The sequence below is a fragment of the Egretta garzetta genome, unplaced genomic scaffold, assembly GCF_000687185.1.
Source record: "Egretta garzetta isolate BGI_Z169 unplaced genomic scaffold, ASM68718v1 scaffold32, whole genome shotgun sequence".
NCBI classification, from domain to species: domain Eukaryota; kingdom Metazoa; phylum Chordata; class Aves; order Pelecaniformes; family Ardeidae; genus Egretta; species Egretta garzetta.
The window spans coordinates 399,198-425,114 of NW_009259035.1; the positions used below are offsets into that span (position 1 = coordinate 399,198).

The 25,917-nt window shown below is 40.1% G+C and overlaps 1 protein-coding gene across 1 annotated transcript in view; it reads left to right on the forward strand.

The window, feature by feature from the left end:
• Positions 1–1,640: 1,640 nt before the first annotated feature.
• FBXW7 (F-box and WD repeat domain containing 7) overlaps positions 1,641–25,917 on the forward strand; it is a 169,380-nt gene continuing 145,103 nt past the window's right edge. Inside the window, 1 exon segment of the mRNA XM_009634828.2 lies at positions 1,641–1,688. The gene's annotated coding sequence lies outside the window, so the exon portion shown is untranslated.

Below are 25,917 nucleotides of genomic sequence, written 5' to 3' on the forward strand. Positions count from 1 at the left end.
GCCTCATGCATTTACCAAAATGCTGATTGTGACATGACAGTTGGTCCTGTGTAAAAGGTCATTAGAAATTTGTATTAACCTCCTGCTATATTGTCACGTGCTCATTAAGAGATACTAGGGCCAGAAGGGACTTTAGGAGATTGTTGAGACCCTTTTTTCTCAAGACAAAAATCTACTCTATCTAGACCAGTGTCTGTCAGGAATGTTTTGATCTCTTTTTTTTAAGTCTTCAGTGAAGGGAAGTCCATGTTTTCCCTGGCCAGTTTCTTCTGCCTCTTTGTGATCTATAGACTTGCCCTACCGCTTTGCCCCCTCTTCTCAGTGTTTGCTGGATCACTTTTCCTGCAGCTCAGTTCCATTTTTTGTCCTCTATATTTGCTGTAGATAGGGTAAATAGTATTTAGTTTGTTTCCTCCATACACACATGCTTTTTGCTTTTAAAGAGTGCTGTTTTCCTTTCCTCACTCGTGTCGTCTAAGCCAGAGATGAACAAATCTGCATGGCACTGTAGCATTGCCAGTGGTGACGGGTGCAGGCATCCATCGGTGAGACAACTGCATCTAAAATCATTACCTGTGGCAGTTTCTGGCTCTGCTGGGCCATATAATGCTCTGAGGTGGCTCATGTCTCACCTGTAGTGCATTGCCTGGGCTCAGGAGTCCTTGCTTTATAACTCTCATCTTGCCAAGGAGGGATGGTGACCGCAGGAGAGCCGTGCTGGGCTGAGGCCGAGCCATAGGGATGCTGTTGGGGTTGGTGGGGAGCACGCCTGCCCTGGAGGCTGCGGGGGCGGCAGCAGAGGGAAGGGTGGCTGCGGTCTGGGGATGGGCTGCAGAAGGAGTCGCGCTGAACCTTCCTATTTTGGCTCGGCTGGGCTGAGCCAGAAAAATAAGGTGGAGAAGCACTGCTTGGAACTGAACAACTTCAGTTTCTTCAGGCTTTTGTAAGTTGCCATTCCAGGCTTTTGATTGTCATCATTTCCTTTATTCATAGATAAGATGGTGAAGACTGAAGTGTTTCTTTTGTTCCATTTGCGAAGGTGTGGTCAAAGGAATAAACATGAATAGGATTTTTTTTTTTTTTTTTTTTTTTTTTTTTTTTTTTTTTTTTTGTATTTGCAGTACCTCATCTTCTGTCAAAAGAGTGGTATGGAGAATTTGATTTTTCACACTTGTGGATTCAGGGAAGCTGGTACCTTTTCATACTTGGGTTACTCATTTCTCTACTCTTGCTTCAGAAGAAACTTTGGACTGGCCTAGGGAAGAACACAAATGACAGACTACTTTAGTGTCCAAAAGTCCGACTTCTGTTTTATAAAATGTAGAATTAGTTCTCCGTGCTGAATAGTCACTGTTTTGTGTGCTGAAGCAGGCAGCTTCTGTCTCATTGCAGAACCTGGTGGGCAGGAATGATAACTCTTGTCAGGTTTGCAGTCTCCAGAGTGGAGGGTAAGGATTTAAAATCGAGTATGACTACAGCTCCTCCCAGTGGCAGGTCTTTCTCTGCTTCTGTTTGCTGGTCAGGCAATGCCAGATCAAGCAGTACTCTGAGAAACACCACCCGTTTTTTTTTTTTTTTTTTACAGAGGTGGGAAGGGGTGATTTTATGGCTGACTGGTAGATTGGTACTAAGGAGCTGATGGTGTATCTGTAGCAGCCCACTGGACAGAAAGACTGGCAGAAACATTGGTAAGGTCTGCTTCCTCATGCAATATCACTTCATGTTGTCTCTTTGAAAAATAGCATGTCTCCACGAAGAAAGAAACTGCTGCTGTTGTTTTGCCCATGCAATCACCCTGATTCTTCCTGCAGAAAATCTGTGAAATTTGTATTCTATCCACATAGTTAAACCTCTCATTCCAGCTCTCATCATCTGGCATCATGATTGCTGCAGCATCCTTTTATCAGGCCATTACAAACGCAGTCTTGCTCTTGCTGCATCAACTCAGACTATTGCTGCATGCTGAATTTTATCCTTGTACAACAAGCCATTTCAGAAGTGTTTGGGCAGTGCTTCCAGGAGGCAGTGGAGGAGATGCCATGACTGTTGGCACCAACTGGTTTTGGCTCTATGCTAATCCATGTAATTTTAAAATCTTTCCTGTGCTGCTGTTTTTATATATATAATGCCTCTGTGTGTGTGTGTGTGTATATATATATACACACAGTGTGAATATATAACATTTCATATTGTTAAAAAGCGCACAGGATTTTGGAAAATCATTTACTCCTTAGACTTTCTCTTGCATTTCTGATTGCACAGGCAGTTGCATTTATTGAATTCCATTCCAGTTCTGCTTACAGTATTCCCTTTTTCTTATGTCCTTAATTGGTAAGCATCTATATGCATAGACAGACTTGCACTGCAAAGTACAAACCCTCCACCACGTCCTTAGAGGTTTTCAAGACCTGACTGGACAAAACCCTGAGCAACTTGGTCTGAATTCAGTATTGACCATCATTGGAATAGAAAGTTGGATTAGAGACTTCCTGAGATCCCTTAGGTCTAAACTACTCTGATATTTTTTCTTTTGGTACGTAGAGTGAAAATCTGTCCCGATAGTCAGTAGTAGGGGCCAAAGCTTCAGTGCTGGAGGACTAATCCAGTGGATGGAGAGTCAAGAGCACAGCTTCCACTGACTCCCATCAGTGTACTGGAGTCACATTTATCAGAAATACCCTGCATTTTCCTGTCTCTCTGCTTTGGGTGGAGTGCTAGGATGTGCTTCCGTGCACGTACACTGCTGCAGGAGAAGCCTCCTGGCTCTGAGTATATGTGTACTCCATACTCTGTGGAGGATGTAAAACGCTGAAGTGGCTTGAGCATCATTAGTGATGTGTGCTTCACATCTTGATAACCTCCGTTCTTACCGATCAGTTACATTGTACTGGCCTCACCTCTGTACGGTTGCCATCCTTCACCTCCATTACATAAAACAAATACTCTTTGTACTGCCTTTTTTTTTTAACTTTTTATAAAATTTTTTATAACTCTTTTTATAAACTTTTAAACTTATATTCATGTAGGAAGATGTTTTTCTTCACAGGAGTTTTAGCTTTCAAAGGTAAACTTATCTGGGATTTTTGATATATGGACAGAAGTTTGTATTCAGTAAAGCCAAAGTAGGGTAAAAATATGGTTAAGTAGCCTTTGTTCATTGTTCTGTCTGCTGTTAAAACTAGTCTTTCATAATTTTAGAATCTGTGCAAGATTCTTATTTGGCCTGTGCTACCTGTACAAAGCAGGCTGAACTCCAAAGCCTTTGAGTTTTGGTCCCACGGGAGATCTAAGTTGTGGATGGGAGCAGAGACACCTCCCATCCTTTCCTTCAACTGCCAGCCAGCAGTTACTAGACTTGCAAAACTCTTCGCAGCCTTCCTAAAAGACATCTGAATCATTAGCCCTTGGTAGTTAATGAATGAGCTTTTTAAAGGCAGCTGCTCTTGGTGGGTTTGGCCAAGGGTCACACTCACTTTAGGAATACCATCCCCTTCTTGCCGCTTGTGTGCTTTCATCTGTCGATCAAGTCTGATCCTTGTTTGGGACCTTTTGTGTGCTTGTGTTATTTGGTACGTGAATTGTCCGCATTGTAAACTTTGTCAGCAATAATACTTTGCAGTAAAATGAAGGTAACTTAAAATAATGCATAAATTGTTTCCAAAAGCGTATTCCATAAAAATACATTTTTGATTATTTCACATGTTTAAACCTCAACTAAAAAATGCAAAGTGAAGTTGCCCATTGTCTCTGGTTTAACTTGAAAAGTACCTTTCTTAAGAATTTAACATCATTTTACCCCTCCAGTATTCTCAGTGAAAATAAGTAATTTTTTTTTAAATAGGATCTCCTGGGACAGTCATTAAAAAAAAATACTGTTTTTTGTTGATGATCACTTTAAGTAGTTGTAGCAACTCTTGATTAATGAGTGTTCTGGGTTTGATCCCCCTCTTTGAAACTCCATTTTAAAAATCTTTTTATCTTTTGTGTAATGTTTCCTATTGCTGAAATCTTCAGCTTAGATGCATTTTGAATAATTAAATGAAATTGTGTTTTGACTAGGCTATTATCCACAGAAAGATCTTGGGTGTTTTCTAGCAAATTAATTGGATACCAACTGCAAATTGAATTTAAAATTCTGTTCCTTAACACTTCAAACAACACAAATTAGTAACTTCATGTGCTTTTTTCCTTTTGTTTCTTTGGGATACCACAAGTACATTTCCAGGGGGGCTCTTCATGCATATTACTTCACTTTGTTCCAGAGCTGAACATCATGCAAAATATTCTTTAGCTGTCAAAGTCTCTTTTTGTAAGAGAATATAGCAGCTAGTGATTTAATATGATAGCCAGCCCTTCATTCTTTAATGTCTGCGAAGAGGGTGCTGCTGTTTCTGGTCTTTTCCTTGAATGGCCTTTAGGAGGGTGACTTGCCTCCAGTGAGAGAAAGCTGAAGAGCTGCCATCATTGCCCTGACGCAAAACCAGCCTATCTTCCTTGACAGTGGCCACTGCCATCTGCTTGCAGGGATGGCGAAAGAAGACCTTTTGCAGGATGGTTCATGGATTAAGCTTATCATGAGACTGCCTGCTGGGATGGTCTTAACTGAGAACATCTCTCTCTGCGTTGTGGACTGAGTGCCTTATGAAGCAGTTCCTCAACTGCTGCAACTTACAGTCAGGCATTTTTAAGGTAAACAAGCACCAATTTAGTTTGGGTCAGAAAGCCGCTTTGATAATTCAGTTTCAGTTGCACAAAATATATGAATATTTAATAACATACTTGCTGTTGTCTCTGCAACTGAAGTTTTGAAGTGTATGCTGATTTGCCAGCTACTGGAGGATGATGAAATATTTAGCTGAATATAAGCTTCAGTAGACAATTATTCTTTTGGGAGAAATCTAAGGGAAATGCTTCCTTAAATTTGGGTGAACTTCTAAACTTGTATGAAATGCTAGAATAAAAATAAAATCTTGCAATTGAAGAATGTGAAGGGGAGGCTTTGAAGTAGAGTTACGGGCATTGCTTGTACCTAGAAGTGATTATACAATGTTGTCTGCTCCTCACTGACACAGTATTTTGGCTAATGGGTTCAATGTGTGACTGGTTGACATGTTCCATGATGACTTGTTTACACTGCATACATTGCATTAAAATACTGAGTAGAAAAGCTAGTGGATAGGTATAGAAACTATTTGCAGAAAGCTGAGAAAGTACGACTTTGAGATCCTAAAGATGACGTGAAGAGTTCCTGCAGAACTTCAGCATCTCTGACGTGCTCCAAAGATACTGCTGCTTGGCTAAGGGGAGTAATATTCAGAGACTGTCCTCAGATGAGTGTGTAAAATGGTTGGAGGTATCTGCTCTGAAAGGTCCATGTTGCATTCAGGAGTAGCAAGCTGTGTGGCAGCTCTGAAGAGCACTGTGATAAAAGATGTGCTGAGCACTGAAAGCAGGGAATACTCAAAAGTCGGGTTGTTAAAGAGTCTGGGAACTGGACTGTAGTGAACCAGGGCTGTGGATACAGGTGACGTATCCAGGTGTTGGAATATAATACTGGGAGGGACAGTGGCACTCCTTCATGGGAAAGGTCATTGAGTAAATACAAACTAGAATTGCAAATAAATATTATTTGTGTGTTTTAATAAAGTAATTCCTAGCTGGTGAAGTCTGGAAGTATAATGTTTATGTCAAACTAAAACACTGAAGATATATCAATTAAAAAGCTCCAAGAAACAATGTGGGAGAACTCCTCCTCGTGTCTTATTGATTTAAGTCTTAGTCACTGAGAAATCCCATATTTATGCCCAGATTGTGTATGTTTTCTTTTATGCTGGTTTGAAAGCTTAGTGCCTAAGAGTTTTAGAATTACTTAAAATTTTTGTGTTGTGGAATGCGTGAGACATGGGATATACTAGGCATCCCGAGGAGTGGATACAGCAAATCATAACAGCATCGCAGCTGTGATGGGGTAGAAGAACGAGAGTAAGACCAGGCGGCTTGTGCAGTGAGGGGCAGAAGAGGGAAGAAGGGTAATATCCCTTATTATACTGGCTAACGAAAAGGGAGGGGTGGTGTTTTCTAGTGTATGAATTCTTAGGTCTAAATGGCAAATGATAAATTAGTTACACTGATTAATTAACTAAAGCATTTAATTTAATTGAAGTTGATTTTGTTACATTATGGCAGACAAATAAAAGCATGAGCAAACCGAGACTTCACCTTGACTGTGTCCTTAAGCACTCTATTTACAGTGCTACAACAAATGAAATAACATGAGACTTGTGTTTGAATGGTGACTACCCAAAATGAACGACAACAGATTCTTTTTATGTCCTGAAAGGTCTTGGTGTCATGGTCTCCCTCTCACCTACTCCCAGCTCCCAATTAATAAAAGAGGAAAAAAAACAGACAATGAAAAATAAACCAAACAACAAAACAAACCATCTGTCCTAACAAGATCCTGCGCTATTCTGTAGGTTTTACGTTCTTCAATATGAACCTTAGGAGACTGAGCTGGGAATGGGTTGCTTCGGATGCATAGTGCTAAGTACATTGCATCACCCTTGTGGCGCTCATCAGATGTTATAAAGATCCTGTTAGGTAAAGAATCTTTAAGAAAAACATTCTGCGTTGCAGGTATACACCTTGGGGCTTTAATGAACCTCATTCTACTCGTACTGTTCTTTTGTTAATAAATTATGATAATAGTGTTGTCATATTACAGTATTGTTTTCTGTTTTCAGGGTTTTTTTAATGGTGCCTGCACCTGTCCTGTTAATTGGCTCAGATGTGATTGTCAAGGCTTTGCAGAACATGTTAACTTTTCCGTATGTCGTAGGTCAAGGAAAATGCTTTTCTGAAGTCTCTTCAAACCTGTGTCTGAAGTCTGGAGCAAAGAATGTCATGATCTTACCAGGAATGATAAACTGCTTGTTATTTAGGATCTCAGTTGTTCAGGTATCTTTTGTTAGTTTTTCTGCCCATCAGCCTAGAATGTGAAGTGGTTGTCATTTAGGGTTCTTGAATATACTTGTACATTAAGGTTAGACATTAGGAAAAATTTTTTCACCGAAAGGGTTGTCAGGCATTGGAATGGGCTGCCCAGGGAAGTGATCGAGTCCTCATCCCTTGAGGTATTTAAAAGCCGGGCAGACGAGGTGCTTAGGGACATGGTTTAGTAGTGGGATGGCAGGGTTAGGTTAACAGTTGGACTTTATGATCTTAAAGGTCTTTTCCAACCTAAACGATTCTATGGTTCTAATCAGTTCATCTTGGTGTTGCTTTAGGGAGACAGTACTTCCTGAAGTTTGAAAACCAGTAAGTCTTGTATATTGTAAAGATGGCTTGTAAATTGGATATTCTGGGACCAAGTATGTTCAGAATTGTAGAGAAATGAGAATTTTCTCTTATTTATAAAAATAAAAACTGCTAAAAGGCATGTAATCGGATGTGAATTTTGCAAGATCCTTGTATGCATATTACTGCTTCCAGTTAATCATTTTAACTTATTAAACCTTACATGGCTTTGTATGGCTTGCTTCATCTGCACTAGCTGCTTACTGCAGAGTTGGTTGCAGCGGTGAGTGTATGTAAAACTTGGCTCCCAGTATGTGCACAGGTGACCTCACTGTGAGCTCACTACTTAATTGGTCTTTCACATCCTGATACTAATGAAAGCTTGTTAACATCCATTAAAATAATGAGCCTTAAAACACAAGAACTAGTTGTCACTTAGAAGTAAAATCTTGTTTTGGTAATATGTAATGAAAGTCTGTTTAGGATGTTACGCTGATGGCTAATTATCCTGCACAGCTAGGGTACTAGTTCCAAGCCAGTTCTTCTCCTCTTCCCCTGTAATGCCGTGGGTCCGCTTGCTTCTCAAATGCAAAGGCAACTGTGGATGATTAAAGGGCTGAAGTGCTTTGAGCAGCATGCTAGAGCGCATCCAGCTCGAGCTCCCACTGAACGGCGTTCAGAACATTTATTGCTGCAGCTCTGCTCTCAGTTTTGAGTGCTTCTTTCTCTCTGGCAAGCTGGCTTCATCATGTCAAACCCCTTAACTTTTATTTCTCCTATACTTTGGTTACAGGAAAAGGGAAGAAAACTACTTATTTCTCCCACTAGCTGTTTTTTCTTGTCCTGTTTTCAAGAAGAATTGTATCCCTCCTTTTCTATCCCCTCATTACTAGTATAGTAAGTAAATAGCTTGGGCTTTACCTTACTGGAGTGCCCTAAGCATAGTAAGCATTAGTCCCATTTTATAGACAAGGAAGTGAGGAACAGAGCAACAAATGATTTCATCGGTATGGCATATGACATCCATGGATTTGGTTGTGCTTGAATTCCTGTGATAACCCTGCTGGCTCCAACAGCGATATCCCCAGCCTCCCCTGGCCCCCTTCATCTCTCCTGTTCTCCTTTACCTTCCACCTCACCGTCCACTCCGTATTATGTTGGTGAAGTCATGAGTAGCATAGCACAGTGATCTAGATTGGCCATCTTATGAAGTGTGGCCTTTTTTTTCCTGGGTTATTTTTCATCCAAATACATCTTCCTATTCTTCCCTGTCCTACTAAATGAACAATTACACCTCTGTGTTACCTTCTGTGTGGGAGGGAGAGGGGTTTGAAACGAGGGATCAAGGGCAGTGTAACCTGGCCTAAGCAATGCTGCTGCTAGGAGCAAAACCAATGTTAGGCTATAGTTTTTGAGTACTTTAAAGTCGGCAGTGCTTCCGAAATAAATTCTTCTGATCAGCTTCTGACTCTTGACTTCTTCTAGAAGTGTTGGAGCATTTGTGCAGTGAACTAGATTTCAGAACTATTGCAGGTTAAAACTAATTATCTAGAGAACATCTAAAATGCCTGTGCGGTCTGCACGAGATTCGTGTGCCAACAGAAGGCCAGGGATGACATGGGGATGGAAACACCTGAGAAGGGAATGAAGTACGTTTTGAAGCTAGCGTAAGTGGTTCTGCTGCCAGTGCCTGTCGGGCTGCAGCAGCCTCAGGTGAACTTCCCTGAAGCGAGCACTGACACTGGGTTACTCTAGCTCAGCAAAACTCAAGATGTGACTGTAGCCAGAGATGATATGCATGTGCTAGCGTGTGTTTAGCTAGTGTCTCTGATGATGGAGGGCGCTTCAGCTTTGCATTCTGGCACACACTTAAAACCTGTACTGAAGAAGCATCTGTACTGCTACTGTTACTCGTGTGGGCTAGATAGAGCTCATAGACGATAAGTACGTCGGTTTTTCTGTGTAAAAAATAGATGGTATGGCATAAAGAAGTAGGGAGAAGGTAAATTGTCTTTTGTTTTCTGTCCTGTAGATAAATTGATAAATACAAATATATTTGTTAGGTTAGAAAAGATTTAACTATTTCTTCAGTTCTTTTTGTATCAGTCTCTGATTGTTCAAATGGATGAAACTATTATAAGATGTATATAGCAATCATAAATACGGAACGTCCTTGTAGGTTGTTCCTTACAACTCAACCCAGTTCAGGAACTGACATAAATATATTTGTGAACAAATTTTGCACTGCATCTATATGTATGTGGACTTTTTTGCCACCTCCTTTTTGTTAGGAGGAGGTTGATTAAAGACTGTAATTTCTGTTTACCTTGAGTTAGATTGAACTTTGTATTTTCATCTGTTTTAGAGTTGAAGTTCACTTAGTCTTTGTTAAGGAAATGTGAAGTATCCTCTAGGAAGTATAGTTTGCAAAATGCTTGCTTTCTCTGACTGATAGCTTTGGATTGCCTTCACTTTTTTTAGCTGGAAGACACAGTTTCCCTTTAAGATTACCAGACTGATGATCTCATATGAAAAAAGTGAACAGGCAAGGCACTTTTTTCATCCTGTTAACATCAACATCTGTTAATGTTTTCTGCTATTAAATGTAGCCAGCTTCTTCTATTAAGAAGCCTCAGCTTTTCACCAGAAAGTTAACAGGGGCATATAACATAATTGTGTGTTGTGATGAACTTCTATCTAAATTAAAAATAGCTTTTTAAACTTTCATAACCTTCTGGTGTTAAGTTAGCATTTTTCCACCTGACTCACTCATAAAGATTGTATTAACTGTAGCTGTGAGTAAGGCTGTGCAGAAAGATCTGGACCGTGACTTCTGAAGGGGTAATGAAAACACGTTTGGAAGTGAATAAGGACTTCAGACAGAATGTTGCAGAAGGTAATATTTATAGTAAATATTTTGCCTTACTGTAAGCCTGTAGGTGGAGGGTGAGGCTTGAGTGGAGAAACGGGGCAAAAAATGACTGTTGTTTGATAATGGTTCTGTTAATCTTGTAAGCTTTTGTTTGAAGTAGCCAGTCATCTCTGACTTTTCTACATCTTAAACATAATAAAGGCCAATCCACTTGTTTCCTGCAGTCTGAAGCGCATAAAGGATTAGAATAGCTTTCAGTGTTGTCGTGGTTCTCGATTTAACATGAAATATAGTGGGAACATTGATTTATATAAGGCTCTTGTCCTCTTTTGAACTTTGAAATTGGCTCGTAAGGTTTCTTATTTGAAATATTCCCATCGGTTAACCAGAAAGTGATGGTCTGCTTTCCTCTATACTCAGACATGGATAAATCTCATATTTCTTGGTTTTGGTTTGGTGCGTTATTTTTTGTTTGTTTGGTTTGGCGTTTTCAAAAACTACTGCCCCCAAACTGAATTTCGTAAAGCTGACTTCTATCTGTAGCTCTATAAAGACCTAGATTATGAATGAGAGTAAGTTACAGTAATTCTGAATATTGCTTGGAGTTACAGAATTACAAGTATTGCTTTATGGTTTGACTTGACATGGGGGCATGATACTTTCTGTATCAAAGTGTTGGCTGTTTTGCCAGAGCCTTTCTCCTCTTTTGCCTGTTCTTCACAGAAATGTACCTTGCTGGATGATGTGGTACTTCTTCCATAGCAGGGAAGGAAGCGTGGTCTCTCCTTCCTTGTCACTTGGTAGGACTTGCCTGGGAATGGGCAGTGGAGTCAGATGCTTTTTACAAGCATCAGGCCTTTGTGACACATAAATTTAAGATTATGTCAATGTTAGTTCTCATTGCTCCCCGTTTGCCCCAGGGGGACCACGGGTCAGATGCAAAGTCTGGGCTAGGTTACTTGTGGCAATCCTGCATAAAGGGGTTGAAACCCACCATTTAAGACTCATGTTTCAGCCTGGCCAGGTCGGAGGTGCTCTGTTCCCAGTCTGGAAAAATTGCTATCCTGTTAGGGGTGACTGTGGCTGTTCTGAGAAGTAGGTTGTCCTCATCCTCGGCTCTGTCAGTAGTAATGGAAATGGGTGGCTCTGAAATTTGCAGTCAAATTGAGAGCCAGTTGCTTCCTCTGTGATATTTATTACAGGCCAAGGTGTTTATAGCAGCATCCCTCTTTCCGTAAGATGTCAGTTTTCTTTTACACTGCTTTAGGATTTTTTTTCATTGCCTTTGTTTGAAAAAGGGTAGCACTCATAATTAAGTCACCTTTAAAAAGAAGTACCAAGCATAAATTGATAGTGTTTCCTTCTTAAATCAGCAGATAGCCTGAAACAAGAGCTCTGAAAGAGAGAAACATTCAGTGCTTGCACTGACGGTTACCTCTGAGGAAAACATATTAACTATTTCAGTACTGGGTTGTAACTTGGCCAGTCAGCTAAGAAGTGCTTCTCCCAAACTGCTTCCCAGAGCTCTAGGGGAGGAGAATCCCCAGCTGTTAAAAACAGGCACGTGTGGATATCTTTAATGACTTTTAATACTCAGGAGGTGTAATATTTTAGCATACTGAAAATGAGTAGGTAATATATGGTAGTATGAATTTATTCTTTACTTGAAGGATTGCTGACTTCTTGTATTCAGTTGGTTTATAATCTCCAGCTGTTTTCCTGTGCTGTGTAGTAAAGTGTCTTGTACAGATGGCTTTTAGGGGAGAGGCGAGAAGAGAAGGGGAAGCAGAGACTCCTCAGTAAAGCCGCAAGTGCATTTGGGAGGACTGGAGGAGAGGAACAACTCCTGTGCAGATGTCCCTGTATTTAGCTGTAATAGCTCCATACCTAATTTGGTGCGAGTGGTTGCTGCTGCCTGTGTTCATGACTCAAATGTAGGCCTCCTATCTAATGCCAGGAAACCACATGTCTATCAACAGCACTACTTAAGCTAAGTGATTTTAGCTCCCAAGCCAAATTACGAAATCTGTTGTCCTTAAGCCTGCTAGAAAAGGCATCCAGAAATCTGCCGCTGGATCATCTCATGCTTTCTCAGGAGACATCCTCACTGATATTACTGTCATTAGACTATACTCACTGTGTGAGCTAAACCTTTTTTTTCCCCCTTGTAGCTGGAAGATGGTAGAAAGGACTTTCTTGTTTTAGCAGGTGCTGGGAATTGTTCAAGGTGTGTGGTTTTTACTTAGGTAGTCAGCCCAGATGAAGAGGCCAATATTACTCCTCTGGGGAGTGAAGTATAGGGAAGTTAGCGAGGGACGCAAGATCAGTGGCTGGAGGAGTTGCTCAGCCCCAGTCAAAAAAATCCTACCAATTTCTCCTTTTTAGCCTTTTTTTTTTTTTTTTTCCTGATTGTTCTCTTGGCTGCCTGCAATAAAGGCAACTGAACACATCGAGCAAGAAAGACTTTGTGGGGGTGTTGTATGGCCAGGAGAGTAGGGAGACTAGCCTACATATGGTCCTTAGGTAAGAACAGATACAGGACATTATCAAAATCTTTACTACAGTTTTCCATAATATGCAACTCTTGTGGATTGGAGCGATTAAATTTTAGAGTGCAAAATACCTTGGCTCTAAAAGGTACCTTAATTTTTTCCCCAACCTTTTAACTTTTTTTTTTTCTTAGGCTGTTTATGAGTATGTTGAAACAAATGTTAGAGAACACTTTAATCATATACAGGAACAACTTTTTATTCCTTGCTGCATCAACTTGCATAAATATCAAATGGTGTTGCAGCTGGGAGGAGTACTGTAGCAAAGCTGAGACAAAGAAATGCAGTTGGTGTGTGGATCTCTGAGGTAGAATGAATAAACACATCTCAAGTCTAGCAAGTGATGGTGGTTCTTAAAAAAATTAGAGAATGAGTTGGTATCCTGTCACCTTTTTTTCTCTCTAACAGAGAGTCCGGGTAGATGGACAGCATGTGAGATGAATACAGAAAGTATGAACACGGTATGCAGTTAATGAGAAGGCAATGTGCATGTACTTTCAGGCAAAAGGAGCCTCTAGTTTGGATGGGAAATTATGATTGTGTATCTACACTGGGATGTTTGTCAGTTCAGTTAGTTTTTTTTCCTGCAGCGAAGGGTGTTAAGAAATCAGAATGGCACTGGTGTGGACTCTTAACCTCAGGCCCCAAACCTCCCAGGATTACAGTGCTTCTGTGCTCTTGGAAGCTAGGGTTTGGGTCACGTGCCTGTACTGTGCAGAGGACGATGGCCAGTCCACTGATGTCCAAAAGAGTTCAAGAAAATACATCCTGGTACTGCAAGTGCTAGGACTGTGTTTTTCCTTTTACCTCTGTGGGTGAGGCAGGGAAGAGTACTACTGTTTTGTTTTTTGGAGATAGGAGCGGTTTGTATGTTTTATTTTCCAAATGAGAAAACTTGTCATTAGCAAAAAGGTTCAGGTGTGAGATGGAGGTCTTAGGGGTACAGCCGGTGTTTGTCCTGCACAAGCCTGTACAAATTGCTTAGTTCTGGAACAAAAATAGTTGTCTCCTGCTTCTTTAACCACGTTTTGTGGTTTCTCTTGTGAGAAACGGGAAAGAATGAGCCTGAATTTGATTACCATTCATCTTTCCTCACCCCAACCAGGTAGAAGGGGCCTTGAGAAAAGCTGATGAAGCTGCAGACCACCACTTCCGTAGCATTGTGTCTTGGGTGAAATTGGACATCCCTTCTTATATCCTTCCTATAACTGCTTTGAAATCTGCCTGTTGCAGGGGACAGCCTGCTTGTCTATTGTGATGGCTTTTTAAAAAAAATGTAAATCTTTCTGGTTTGGTTTATTATCTTTGACATGAGAATCCAAACATCCAAAGAACATTTTCACATCTTTAAGTTGGAACCTTCTGATTTCTTCAGAGTGCTGCAGGTGATGTAATTTTTTAAGCAATTTTCTGCTTCTCCCAATGGAGGTTTTTTTAAAGTTTTTATTACCAGTAGCAAACCTTCAATTAGAAGCTATCTTCTACCTGTTGTACTGATACATGAAAGCACTCTTAGTCCTTTATATGTACCAATAAAGCAGCTTTTTGGATTATGAAAGAATACATAGCTTAGGTTCAGTTCATGGCACTACAAGTTCTTTTATTACTTTAATGAGACCTGTGGAATTTCTTTCAGATTGCAGTCATCTTCGCTTGAAAAATAATTTTTAAAAACCTACATACTTATATTAATTCTTGCCTTGCACAAACAAATGTATATTCTCACTGTATTAAAAGTTAGGTATGTATTGAAAAACAGGGGGGTTTTTTGTTTTGTTTTGTTTTGTTTTTTTACTAGCAATTTGAGAATTAATTTTGAGAAGATAAATTCATTTGCAAGGAGGTACACCAACCAGCCCTTTTCTTGACCAGCTATTGAAAAGTAGAATGTAGGTGGTTGCTCTGCATGTTGGGTTTACTTTCTGAGACAGTGGAACTGGCTGCAGACAGAACGCGGGAGCTGGCCAGGCCATGTGGCCAGGCCCGGGGGGGCGTCTCTGTTTCCGACTGTTTTTTGGAGAGTTGCCTTAAAACTTGTTCATCTGTTGCAGAAAGTATCTTCCATCCTTCTGACCCCTTTGGAATTGTAGCTTCTCTTGCTGTTTTCTAAATATGTAACAAATACAGTCTCTAACTGTATATGAAGTATGTTGGATGTTTAGATCTTAGCAGTATGTTTACACACTTGAACTTTACAATGAATTGTCTATAGCATGGTGGTTTTGCCCTAATCGTGTGCTACACATGATTTACTAATCGTGTGCTACACTGATTTGCCAAGAATCTCTTTTTGTAGGAAGGCTTTCCTGCAGTTCAAAGTTGTATGTATTTGATTATTTGTTCAGTAACTGTCTTTCATAAATTATATATTGTTTCTATATGTATATCCTTGTGAACAATTAAGTGAAGTATATATTCTGCACATCTCTTTTTTCTTTTTTTTTTTTTTTTTTTCTTTTTTTGTACTTAAGCTTTTCATAGTCTACAGTCTTTTCCACTCTCTGTGTCCAAGTGATATTTCATCCAGGCTCTTTAACTAAGAGTGTGTCTGGCTGTTTGCCTATTGAGATTATGCATACAGGAGAGTATGGCCTTAGCTTAGCATGAAATCATCTCTCCTTTGCATTTTTTTTAAATAGCAAAAGTCTGTGGCTTGTAATGGAGAATACTGCAAGAAAGCTTTGTTAGTATGATAAATAGTTCTTTAAAACCATAAACAATCCTGCTGTGTTTTTAAGTTCAGATTTGACTTTTGATAAGTTTGTGGAACTTACGAGAGTTAATATAATGATAAAAATAGCTGGTATTTTGAAAGGTGACCACAGTTCGGAGGATGTTGTCTCATGACTCTGTCCTGTCAGTGCATGTTATGGAGAACATTATGCATTTAACAATTGTTAGAAACAGTAACAAAAAAGATTCATAGCAAGCAATTTTAATTTCTAGGCAAAATATATCGTAGGGAGTAAAGTTTTGCTGATAAGACACAAGAAAAATAGAAGAAACAAGATACAACAGTAACACCAATGTGAAGTTTAAGCAAGTTTGTCTCTCTGTTTTAAATGAGACTATAGGATGCTTTGGTGGGGGAAAAAAAGTTTGTTCATCTCTATTATCTGTGTCACTATGAGGGGCACTTCAGTTCTGCTGTCCATAGATAGGAAAAAAAAATAGCCCGCAGTGATATTACTTTGATATTTAAAAATACTAATTTATGTTGCGGATACTCACTGTGTGAAACTGTGGCTTGTCAGTCCCTGGCTCTATCCGCATGCGCCCTGGGATCAATAGTACATTAAGGAAACTGACCTGAGGAGGGGGAAAATTCATAAATAACAAATAGCAGGCTTGGCTTTGGTGGTGCTTCATTCTACCGAGAATAATACAAATTCTAGTGAAGTACCCTTTTACTTCCTGTTAGACTCAAAGCCATTATCCCAAATATTGATGCTTTCCTTTAGTCTGTTTCTTTTTAAGAAATATATCTGTGTAATCCCTTAACTACCTGCCATCAAAGGAAAAAGCTAGCGTTTCTATTTATCAGAAATACAGGTACAGTAAGAATATTTGTATTGGAACTGATCTGCAGTCTGCTGAGAGACGAGGATTTGAAGTAGAGGGATGTGGGGGTTGCTTTTTACAACGTTTTCTTAGCTTTATAAACAATAGATGCTTGTGAAAAGAGCTTTTTGTGGTATGCAGGACATGTGAAATGTTGAGCATTAGAGCATGATCCTTGCACTTTAAATCTGTGTATTAATTTTTTTCATTAGCTCTCTCTGCTTCCACATCCTGCACATTGCTGGCAAGCATGCATCAGCAATAAGACTTTCTTCACTAATGTGTCTGACATATCTCTGAAATGTGGCTGGCCAGAGCTATAGCTGCTTTTTTGGAAGTTCGTTCCTTTCAGGCCATTTAAGTAATTTCACTTGATATTACTTTAAATTTTCTATATAATGTGCTCTTTCGATGAATAGCTGTGTAGAATCAGCACAGGAAGAGCAAAGTCCTTGGCAATACCAGCTCAATTGCATCTGCAGATGAGGATTTAAAATTCTATGCAGCAGACAGTACCTCCAGCAGGCGAGTAAAAGGTTACTGCATTATTTTTCTTGTTTGCATCTGTAGTCTTTATCTACCAAAGGGTTTTGTTTTTTAATCGTTCAATTTGTTGTGCATGCTTGCATATAGATACTACTGGAAATTGTTTTAATAGAAACATGAATATCAAAAGGGCAGAGCAAGGTGAAGGGAGAGGCTCAGTTCAGCTTTAAACCAAGGAAAGGGAGGGGGGGGAAGAGTAAAGGGGAGGGGAGAGAGAGCAGGAGAGAAATTAAGCTTTCAATGCAGTGTGAAAATGAGAAGTTTTTTTGTGACTATATTAATTTCAGCTGCTTTCACATCACTTGCATTTTTCTTAACCTTTTGCTAAAGAGAATGCTATTGAACAAGCACTGATAGCTCTATAAATGTGACAATTATTTCAAGTCAGATTATCCCGTAATCAGGTTAAGCAGTTGTGTTAATGTGAGACCTTCTACTTTCAGAAACGGTATTGCATACCTTCTTAAACCAATTAAAATGAGCTTTTTACAATATTACTCGCAATTTTTTTCTATGGAAAGGAAAAAAGTACATAGTTACTGCATTAGTATCTCTTGCAAATGAGAAAACATTTCGAGCTGTAAGTTGCTTGTTTGTGTTACCTTAGAGAGGTATTCAATATTACATTTTGAGCAGAGTATACTTCTTTTTAAAGGTTACAAGACCTGTTTGTGTCTGACTGCTCATTTGAATTAGCTTTGCCTTTTTTTTGTTTTTCTCAGAGCGAAGGGCTCCTTGAAGACTTTATTAAAGCTGCTTGTACGATCTGCCTCTAACTTGCTTTGAGAGTTGGTTGTGGCACCTTTGGACACTCTGCCGTAAATTCTCTCACACATCTTTCTTCCTGGGTTTAATTTCTGTTGGCTTTTCCTAGTGGTGTTCTCACTCATGTTGCTTTGTAGCAGCTATTCTTATTTCAGGGTTTGGTAGACCCAGGTAGCATTTTTCTCATGCTTTCTGACTTTTCCTGAAAAGACTTTCTGGTTTGTTTTTCTTTTCCTCCCCAGACGCTGCAAATAGAGTCAGTCTGGCAGTGTAGCAGTCAGACAGGTCTCGTCCTTCTCCTGTGTAATGGGAAGGTTCTTTTCAAGCAGAGGCGTTACAAAAGGTTGACAGCTCTGAACGTGTGCAATAACCTGCTCTGTGCTGTGGCTGTGAGGAGCGGAGGCCCTGGCCAGCACGGAGGATGCTGTGGGCGAGCGGAGGATGCTGTGGGCGAGCGCGTGGGGCTGAGCAGGGTGGGGCTCTTGGCTGTTGGCTGCTGGCGTAGCCTCCTCTGGCCGGGGCCCAGGCTGGATAGGCTGTGCTGCTGGGAGGGTAAAACAGACTTGAAATGACAAAGAGCCACCGAAGGAATAGTCAGCAAGCAGTTTGGAGAGATTGCTATCCCTGAGTATACTCCTCTGTCAGACAGCTGTCCGTCTTTTCAAAGCAGCTTACTTTGCAAAGAGGAGTAGAGGGAAAAACGTACACATTTTCTGAATACGAGGTATTACTTGCTGATGAGACTGGCTGACATTTTTTTGAGAAATACTTTTTTTTTTTTTTCCTTTCTGTTTAGTAGTCTTAATTTCAGCCAGGGAGCTGCAGAATGAGGCAGCTGGCCAATTCTGAGTGTTTATGGGACAGTACCGGTCCTAATTTCTTTAAGAATAAACTCGTCTGATGAGCAAGTCAATGTGTGGCTTTGACTGCAGCATTATTTCTTCTTTAATGAAGAGGCTGGGCTGTTCGACCTGCTGCTCCAATCTTCTGTCTTGCAGTCATACATCAGAGCAGTTGCAGAGACTATCCATTGAATGTCTCAATCAGCCGAAGAAGGTAACTATATTTTAAATTTTAACTATATCATTAAAAGGATGCTGTATAATTTGGATTTACATGATAAAAAGACTAATTTCAGATGTTCTTAGCAGTTTTCTTGACCTTGCAGTTAGCTATCCAATATCATTTTGCCATTATCAGGTTGTGTAGCAATAGAAATGTGCTGCAGTAATTGATTTTGTAATAGGATCAGGTGATTTACTGGCTGCACTGACAACCACTTGCTTGCTTGTTCTGAAACGTGGAACACTCTAATGGATGTTTTGATTGCAGCCTCGAGTTGCTCTGAAACTGCTAGATGCTCAAAGATGTAACATCTCATTTGTCAGAATAAAAACTTCTCTAGCTGTATTCTCCATTAACACTGGAAATTCGTTGAGTTTTTTGAACGCAGGCTCTTCAGATTCCAGATTCTTTGTCAAATCCTTTCAGTGTAGAATTGGAAATTGTCTTAGTCAACTTTATGCACGTCAACTTATCCTCTTTCCTGATAGCCACTTAAAACACATTAATGAGTGTGCTTTATGCATTTCCTGAGAATTTGGTCTATGCCAAGCGTAGTCCAAGTCTGTGCCTAGAGGAGAGTATACAACAATTCTTTGTGGGTTGCTATTAAAAGTTGTAGTTTTCTGTTAATATATTACACTTTGGAAGCAGAAATTTGGCTCTAATTAGTAAGCAAACCAAACCAAACTAAACAAAAACTATTCCACATCAGAATATGGATTTTACTGAAAAAAGTCATTAGGAGCTGTGATCCAGTGAATGAAATTGCAGAAGCTTAATTGAGTCTACCTTTTGGACCAAGCTGCCTTAGGCTGATAAAATTGAAACGTTGTTAAACTCCTAGAGCTTTTAAGATACATAGTGTACCATTCATCTGCAGGTTAATTGGTGAGTAGTATGAGCCCAGAGTTTGTTACAGTGGTTATTAATAGCTTATACCTAATTCTTCTCACTTTCAGAAAAAGACTTTGTTTTTATCCATTATTGTGAAAGAACAAACATGCCCTTTTGAGTGCTTGTTCACTCTAATCTGCAATATCATGTAAGAATGAAAACATTAAAACAAAAAAAACCCCCACTGATTTATTAAAAATAACTTTTAATTGTTGTGTCTGTTTTGGAGTGAAAACTGATGAGTAAACAGTTGCATCAGGGAGTCGAAGAGGCTTGCATGGACTTCAGAGTAAGAACCAGTCAAGAGGTAACTTCAGCATACTGAAGTTCAGAGGATGATGCTCACTTTGGCCTGAGGACATCAGTATGCTGTGTACAATAAGCGATTAAATAACTAATAGCTAAGATCAAATATGTAACAATTTCTCAAGTGACCATATATACAGTGATTTAAGTGGCCCAAAGTAAATCAAGGTGGCTGGATTTGAAATTGCCAAATCTAATAATGATTAAACTAAACTAAGAAGTTAAGAACTTCCCACCAGTTCTCAGTAGATAAAAATGAGCAAGAAACATTTGATTTAAATCAATTTTGTTTTCCATTTATACCTTTGAAAAGGTAACTAAAAGAAAATTGATTCTCACTTACATAATTTGTTATACCTTTTTCCTAATGAGGAGAATGTACTGCTATTTCCACATTTGTTCGTGTTACTGTATTGCTTGATATTGGTGGGTTTGGTGGTTTGGTTTGTGTGGGTTTTTTTTTTTTTTTACACTGTGAAATGAGCAAGAGTCCCTTTGCAGAAATAGGTTTCTATCTCGCCAATTCATACGTGTGAAAAGAAACCCAAATTCTCATTTCTCCAACATACAATACTTTTTTTCAGCCTGAAAGAACTGGTCATTGTGTTGGAGTAGCAGAAAGAGCCCAAGTGTGTTTTTTTGAAGCTGAAGACGAGTAGTGTTCAAAGGTGATGATGGTGGTAGGGGGTAGCCCTCCACTGAGCTCGGGTTGCAGGATTTACTTAGTGATTATTGAATTCAGTAATTTGACTTTAAAGAAGGTGTGTGTGGAGGCACAAATCTTGCAGTGTTTCAACTATTTACTTTACATTGCCTTAACAGGCAATAGGAAACACAACTATGAGCTTGAGAGACAATAATTAAAAATCACTTACGTTTAAAGGAGTTAGCTTGATGAGAAAAACAAGCTTAAACACTTTGCTTTTACTTTGTTTTTATTTTTATACCTCTTTGTCAAGGTTAGTTTATACTACAGGGGAATTTTGTCACCATGATGTTGTATATTATAAAAGTATTTGCAAGAAAGTTGTTGCTATGTGCTGCTTTTTTGTGATTCTAAACACAATGATAAAGAGAAAATGAATTATGTTCTGTAGTTCAAGAGGAAAATCTCTGTAAATCACTGAGGAAAATAGTTGGAAAGAATTGCATTTTTCAGAGAAAATGGCAAATCTGCTCTTTTTGTAAAATAGTAGTGTTCTGTGTGCAAAACTGCCCTGCAAAATGTACAACTCCATGAAACTGTAGCTAGGGCAGGGAAGAGAAAAGGGCCTTTCTGTTGAGAGTGATATGCTACTGAGATGGTAGTAAATACTGATAACGTGCTGTGGGAGTACTGTTGTGCTAACGGAGCAGGAGGAGTAATGGAACTAATTGAACGGTAGTATCAGAATCGTTGAAATCAGATTTAGCAGTCTGAAAGTTCAGTTGGAGACTTGTCCGAGTGCCTCCAGTGCACGTTGGTGACCCTTGGGTAATGGGGTCTGATGTGCCCCTGCCCCACTGCCCTGCCCGTGGCCACCCGTGGTGCACCCCAGCACCGAATGCCCACCCCTCTGTCATGCCCGGGCCGATGGGGCAGCTAGTCCTTAAGTATAGCGCCTTACTTTAGGTCCTGGCACCTCACTGGTGCTCTAATTAACAAAAGCCAGCACTTTGCCAGATTTAAAGCAGGAGTTTCCCTCTTAACTATTCAGCCAGAAGATATTTGTAGTGGTAGCTGCTACAATAGCTCTGAAAAGGACTAGTTTTCTAAAGAAATGGTCACAAGAACGAAACTTTGACTGTATGAAACATTAGGTTTCATAATATAGGTGTATGAAACCTATATTAAAGTCACAAAGAAACTGGCTTTATCTTAAGTGGCATGTTTGCTGTTGAAAATTAACCTTGGTAATTAGGCCTCAACATTTGCCAAGACTGATGTGATTGTGCACACCATTTAGGGGGATGATTTTGTAGACTTAAAATCTTGCATGTTTTAGGTGTCTCCCAAAGTGTCAGCAAAGGAATCTTCCAACAAACTAAATTCCTTTATTAAAAAAAAAAAAGGCATGTGAGAGAATTATATCCATTTTATAAAAATCCATGCTGCTATATGCTTTTTACCTGCTTTAACAGAACTCTTGGAGGTGTTTCCCAGAGAAATACTGACAAAATGATGTTTCCTGGAAGGACTTCAATTTTTAACCAGTCTAGTTTAATTTGATTTTGCTGCAATGTACCAGGTTTTTGTGTGCATGTGCTGTTTTGCATGACCGTACCAGCTTCTAGGGGAACTGGAAGCGTTACCAGCTTGCGAATGCTTGTTACCAATAGGAAAAACCCCATACTTCTGTTTACTGACCTCTTTAGAAAAATTCAGTGAAAAAAAAAAAAATCACTGTGTAACACTTCAGAAATATTTCAGTCCTTTGTTTGAGAAGTTCTAATATTTTCTCTATATTCTGGAAATCGAGCATAGACCTTCATTCCCTTCTGACTTAGCCCTTGCAGTGATGTGGGTAGCACTTGATGAAGAGGTGGACATGGAAAACGTATGTCATCGGTAGAAAACATATGTTACAATGGCATCATCAGTCTCCACCAAAAGTAGAAGCAGCTCAGCCTCCCCAGCTGGTCTGTGGCAGAGCAAGCAGGGCCCAGCTTTCACTTGGGCAGCGCTTGCTCCGAGGAACAGACAGTTTTGGGGCGAGAGCGGCTGAGTAGGAGATGAGCAAAGTCTGTTTCCAATGCAGAACTGTGGAGTGAAACTCTCTCCAACAGTCTTCAGGGAGCGCTTTGCTATTTGTGAATGCCTGTGTAGCTAAAGACAAAAGATAATGATCTTCTAAACTGGTTTCCTCGCTCTCCCTGACCTTCCAGATCAGTTGAGGGCTTCTGTACCTGATTATTTAATGAAGAATTGACCAGATTGATTAATAGCTTCCACCCCTTCATGGTGATCTCGGTAGGAACAAATACCAGTTCACTGGTGATTGCAGATCGTTTTAGGGCCTTGTCTAGACCTAATTTGAATTAAGTCCAGAATAAGATAATATGAATATGAAAATGGATGTATGGTGTATCTTTCACCTCAAAATCTATGAGACACGCTCATTTTATAGGAATGTGGCTTACACTGTTCTTACAGGTTTAGCCCTCATCTCAAACTGGAAAATACTAAAAAAAAAGTCCTGCACAAAATTGGAGGAAGACTTGAGGAAGCTAAAGGTGGGATACCAAGGGGAGAAGCAATAAGTTATAAGGAGCTATATAAGTTATGGGAACTGGCTGAATGGCAGGGCTCAGAGGGTTCTGATTGGTGGGGCAGAGTCTAGTTGGAGGCCAGTAGCTAGTGGGAGTTCCCCAGGGCTCAGTACTCGGCCCAGTCTTGTTCAATTTATTCATCAATGACCTGGACGAGGGGACAGAGTGTACCCTCAGCAAGATGACACAAAACCGGGAGGAGTGGCTGATACGCCAAAGGCTGCACTGTCATTCAGCGGGACCTGGACAGGCTGGAGAGTTGGGCGATCCTGGGGCGCATTAAGAGGAGTGTGGCCAGCAAGTCAAGGGAGGTTCTCCTCCCCCTCTACTCTGCCCTGGTGAGACCCTGCCTGGAGTACTGTGTCCATTTCTGGGCTCCCCAGTTCAAGAAAGATGAGGAACTCCTAGAGAGAGTCCAGAGGAGAGCAACTAGGATGATAAAGGGACTGGAGCATCTCCCCTACGAGGAAAGGCTGAGAGAGTTGGGCTTGTTCATCCTGAAGAAGAGAAGACTGAGAGGAGACCTCATCAACATGTACAAATATCTTAAGGGTGGATGTCACGAGGACGGAGCCAGACTCTTTGCAGTGGTGTCCAGCGACAGGACAAGGGGCAGTGGGCACAAACTGAAACATAAGAGGTTTCAGTTGAATGTGAGGAAAAACTTCTTCACTTTGAGGGTGACAGAGTGCTGGAACAGGCTGCCCGGGGGGGTTGTGGAGTCTCTTTCTCTGGAGGTGTTCAAAGCCCACCTGGACGAAGTCCTGTGTAACATGCTCTAGGTGAACCTGCTCTAGCAGGAAGGTTGGACTAGATGAACTCCTGAGGTCCCTTCCAACCCTTGACATTCTGTGATTCTGTGTGCTTCTGTGAACTAAGAACTAGAAACAGGCAGGGATTTTATTGGAGGACAGAAAACCTTTCTGTAAGCCACTGTTCTTGTTATCTGTGTATGTATGAATTTTGCACAGCTGCTGAATTGGAATTTTGGTTTTGCTTTTGCAGATAACATGCAGAGTGTGTGTGTGTATTTATGTCGTTGGGATTTATGTTTTCTTGTTTGTTTCCAGCTGCTCTCCAAATTGGTATCATTAGAAACTTATCATGGGATCTGAATGTCAGGCTTCATTCTCTCAGAAATAAAATTGGTGATCATAATTCTGCATTTTAGATAGCAGTCCTAATGTGTCTAAAAGGAACCTGGTAACTCCCACGTGGCTAAATTTAGGTCTGCTAAGAATAACGTTTTAAAAAGAAGAAAAAAACCAAAGCCGCCCTTTGGTAGAATGAAGAGGAAAATAGAAATCTAGACCTATCCGATAAAAAAAAAGCACAATTATGCCTTTTTAGGTCAAGACCCTTAGTGAACTTAAGATTAATTCTTCTTGTAAATGGATTTTCATGTTTAAATGTTATGTCGTACAGATGCTGAAGACTAAAAGTTCTTAACTTCTGTTTCCTGCAGAGATAGCTACTTCCCATATTTTGTGTATGACACAACAAAACCAAGTAACGTGTCATGTAAGTGGCATGAAGTATTTCAACTGAGCAAGCAGATATGTATTTCTTTGAACTTCTTCAGTTGTGCCATCGTACATCTACTTTCTGGGTTAAGAGGTTAGTGTAATTGTAACAGAAGACTGCTGAATTCTGAAGTGTGGTGGCCTATGATTTTTATGAACGAATGTTGATTTATGGGGTGGGTTTTTGTTTTAAACGGGACCTTCTCAGCCTAGGCGGGCTGTTCTGTCTGCCAGCAGCTTAACAGTGAACGAGTCTTGCAAACTTATAGAGGAGAGGCTGGAGGGGCCTGATGTTACGCATTCATAAAAGACGCCTTGCTGTAATCAGAAGGGTGGAGAGGGTAAAATGGACTGTGAACACCCCAAGGAATAAGCTTGATTTTAAATAGCAACAGACCTTCTGAATAATCGGGAGGCAGAGAACCTTCCTTGGTGGTGTTCGAATGAGGTGGTGAGGGTGTAGAACCAAAAGGGAGGAAGTCTTCTGTGTGTGGGAGACAACAGACTGTATCGAGGAACTGAGCAGGGGGAGAAAGGGCAAATAGATTTTTAAGGTCAGAGGAGCCATTATGATTATCTAGTCAGACCATCTGCGTAGCACGGCACAGGATTGCACCCATGCTGTAACCCCGAGTTTGAGGTTCAGCTCTAACAGTGTTCAGAGCTAAATCGTACTGCTCGTTCTCTTGACACAGACTGTTCTGTACCACAAAGCCTAATCCAGCATTTGGTGCATTGTCATATATTAACTCTTTAAAGCTTCCTTTCTATATTAGTGTTTCAATTTTCCTTAGTCTTTGTCAAGCTAAAGTGGTTTCTCTCTTTTACTTTTTTCAAAACAGCAGCACATAATTTCTTTCCTGCTGTTGGCAAAACAGGAAAAATGATGACAACCCAGTAAACAGCAACATTTTGTGGTAAAACGCTATTACTGCCATCAATATTGTCATTATCAGAAGAGCGGCAATGTAAGAGATAGCAAAACCATTGCAATGTCCTCTTGCTCAAAGTTGAATTTAGGAAAAAAAGAGCAATGTCAGAAATAAATGAGATTTCCCAAAATTCCTAATCGGGATTAATTGAGATGGTTTACCAGAATGGTAGAGAGTTTTTTTTTCTTCATCCCAACAGGCTGACATAGCAAGTCTTGATTTGAGTACAATCATGCTCTTACAAATGGTATTACAAGTGCTACAACACAGACAATCCTGTTAATAGTATTAAAGACTGTGAGATTCTGGAGCTCTAATTAAATGTCAATTTTAATAAAACCAACTTTTCGTATACAATC